The 3,566-nt window shown below is 29.8% G+C and overlaps 1 long non-coding RNA gene across 1 annotated transcript; it reads left to right on the forward strand.

The window, feature by feature from the left end:
• Positions 1-291: 291 nt before the first annotated feature.
• Positions 292-1,176, forward strand: LOC128292594 (uncharacterized). The gene is made up of 2 exons (XR_008282579.1): positions 292-351; positions 970-1,176. It is a non-coding gene; the product is annotated as an uncharacterized LOC128292594 (long non-coding RNA).
• The last annotated feature ends 2,390 nt before the right edge of the window (positions 1,177-3,566 follow it).

The raw sequence follows: 3,566 nt of genomic DNA on the forward strand, positions 1-3,566 counted from the left end.
AGTGAAAAGCAGTAAAAAGGCTTAATCGGTAAAAATACCTAATAGTCATAAGTACATGTTAGTGTGTGAATTTGATGTTGCCATAGAAGGAAAAATGATCAGCATGTCATAAACATAAGAAAATAGGATGAAGTTTAATTTACGAGCCTTGGGGCAAAAGTGCAAATATGTGAAAGTTTAGGGGCAAAATGTAATTTTTCCAAAGTTTGAGTAAAGGGTTGTTTTGATAAATGTTGATATTAAATAAGCTAAATTTGCTATTATAGATCAAGAAGAGCGAAATTGAGAGTAGATCGGGAAAAGAAAAAGTAAAGGACTAAATTGTAAAGTTTAGTCACATTTTGTATCGAGGTAAGTTTACAGTAAATAAATGCAATATTCTTTTATTTTACATTATTATTGTCAATTTCAGCATTTATATATTATGTTATGAAAATATTTAAAGTCGAATTTAAGGTGAAGTGATGGAGGAAAAGTGTTAGAAAGCCGGTTGAACCCTAGGAATGTTAGGATATTAGGGTTGTGAGATGAAACGAAATGAGCCATGTAAGTCCATATTAGAAATATGGCTTTGGAGACAGGATTGAGCCATGTAAGTCCATATTATATATGGCATTGGAGACAGAATAATTCATGTAAGTCCATGTCAAAGACATGGCATTGGCGAGATATTGATAGACAGAAGCGACCTAGTATCCTTAGTATTCGAGTGGTTCAACGGGTCAGGATCTGAGTTAAATTACAGTGAATTAACAGCAAAGGAAAAGTAGATTATACTTATGAAAAAGGAAAGGTCAGGTAAGAAAGAAGGTAAGGGAATAAAGAAGAAGATAGAAATTGAGAAGTAAAGAAATTTATGATGTTAGATGATATTATGCATAATTATTCATTATGTTGAATGTTGTGATTTATTTGCTTGTAAGCTTACTAAGCCTAGTGCTTAATCTCTTTATTTTCTTCTTCTTATAGTACTTATCTAGTCACTCGGGGATCGAAGGAAATGTCGGAGGCCGATCACACTATCAAAGAAATAACTCGGTATAACTAGACGTTTTGTTTTGGGTATGGCATGTATAGAAACTTAGCTACTTTTGGTATAATATGAATAATGAATGATGTGTAAATACTTGCTAGTGATTAGCTAAGAAAATAGCTGATGATATACATGTTTATTAATATGTATGATTGAATGATGATTATCACATGAAAATTATGAAAATGTGAAAGTAACCTAAAACAGATTCAAGTAACAGAAATGATGTAACTTTGAAAAATCACTAAAAATTGTAGAAACATAGTTTGAAGATGAATAATATATGAAATTAAATCTTATTATGTATATTTTCTTATGGAATAAGCAAAACAGGTAAAAGTATTATATTTTATGATATATCTGAGTTTTAGTGAAACAGGGTCAGAGCGATTTCTGGATCCCCTGTTTCAAATTTGGAAATTCACCATAAATTGTACAAAACTAATTAGAAGGTATAATTTATATGGTTAGAATGCTTGTTGAATCTAGTTTTGAGAGAAACAAACGACTTAGTCATATGAATTTTTTACAGGAAGAAAAATGGTTCGTAGTAAGAAGAGGTCAGTGCAGTCAAGTTTTGAAACAGGGGAAACTTTAACTAATAAACTGTACTAATTGGCTAAGTAAAAAATTCTAGAAAACAATTAGTAGATATATATATGAGTCTAGTTTCATGAAAAATTTACGGATCTTAATTTCGAGTTTTGGAACTCGAGAAATGAATTTTTAAGTAACCATGACGCAGAAAAACAGTTTATTCCGAAAATTAAAATAAGTGATTTAGAGTTGTTTAAAAGGTAAGATAAGTTTAGTAACACCTCAAGCTTGACTCCGGTGATGGTTTCGGGCGTGGGGGCGTTATACACAATTTGATGGAGATACAATCTTCTAGCAAAACATCAACTTGACTTGAATAAATCTCCATAATTCAAGGGTTGTATTAATTCAATCCACACCAATCCAATCTTCACAGGTAATGGATTGGTTTCCATAGATAAGCTTTCGTATCATCAAAATATCAACTCAATTAACGACCCAAATATTTTGTTTTCACGAAATTGCCAACATCATATATGGCAAGTTTTGTTTCATTGGCCCAACGATAGATGACAATAGGCACTACTAAGTGCCACTCATAATGGTGTTTCAAAACTTACCTCAACAAAAAAAGATGAAAATTGAGTGAATTTTAAGTGTTGGGAAATGTTGGGATGGTGAGGAGGAATTTGAACATGATTAGGGATGAATAAAAAATCGGCTATACAATTAAACCGAAGTAAACCAAACCATTTAACTAAAATAAGTTGATTAAGTCGGTTTTTCTTTATTCTATATAATTAATTAGTTTCAATAGTTTATTTTGTTGGTTTTATATTTTGAATTTACAAACTAAATAAATTGATTAAAAATTTTAATTAATAGATCATAAACCCTAAACATATCTAATATCGCAATACCCAATATCATATAATATCCAACTTTACTCAAAATATAAACTCAATTATCCAAATAATTAATTATTCAAGTAACCCAACCCAAAAATAAAAATAAAAATAAAAATAAAAACTTTTAATTAATCTAAAAGAAATATTTAGATTAACTCATGAAACTTTTAATAATTGCAATGATTATTTTTGTATGAATCAATAAATCTTAAAAAGTAAAATAAAAAACCATAAAAAACCTAAAATCGAAAAAAAAAAGAATCAAAGAAGTTTAGTTCATTTATTTCAATTTTGGCTATAGAGTAAGTGTCTTCGGTTTAGTTTAAATAGGTTAGTTAATTTGGTTATTGGAATTGATATATAAAAGTCGAACAGATGAAATGTATACCCTAAATATGATTTGTCATCTATAGGTGGCAAGGTAAAGATAATATAATAAGAAAATGATTATACTAGATTATTGGTAGAATTTAAAAAAAATAAAAATAAACATTAGACCAAAAATGAGCTGGACCAATCTGAGTTGAAAGACTGTCCAACCTACAAACATGTCTATTCTAATCTAATCGAAAGAGGAGGAAAAGGTATTAAGGATAGAGGGAAGAAAAGGAGTTTAATGGACAGAAATGAAAACAATTAGAAACCAAAGGATATTCCTTGAAATATCCAAAAACACCCTTTCTTATTCTCCTTCTCAATCTCTATCTTATCTCTCTCTCAGCCTCATATTCATTAAACATCAAAATTAATTAACATATCGCCAATTGTGCCAGCCAACCCCATCTTCTTATTTCTCAATGCTTTCGATGTAACCTTCACGATTCCAATGTCCATACATTTTTATCTCTTCTCTTTTTTCTCTCCATTATGCTCTTTCATACCTTTTTTTGTTCTTTTTTTTTTTTTTTTGAACTCAAAATAATCAATCTCCTACTCCCCCAACTTTATCTCAACCTCTATCTATTCCTGGATTATTCGCCCTTGCATTCCCTTTTTTTTTTCACACACTTTCGGCACATGTCCAAGTTGGGCTAATATGCTAATTTCCATTAATATGCTTCCAAACTAATAATATTCTAAGTTAAATT

The sequence above is a fragment of the Gossypium arboreum genome, chromosome 5 (genome assembly GCF_025698485.1).
Source record: "Gossypium arboreum isolate Shixiya-1 chromosome 5, ASM2569848v2, whole genome shotgun sequence".
Classification (NCBI taxonomy): domain Eukaryota; kingdom Viridiplantae; phylum Streptophyta; class Magnoliopsida; order Malvales; family Malvaceae; genus Gossypium; species Gossypium arboreum.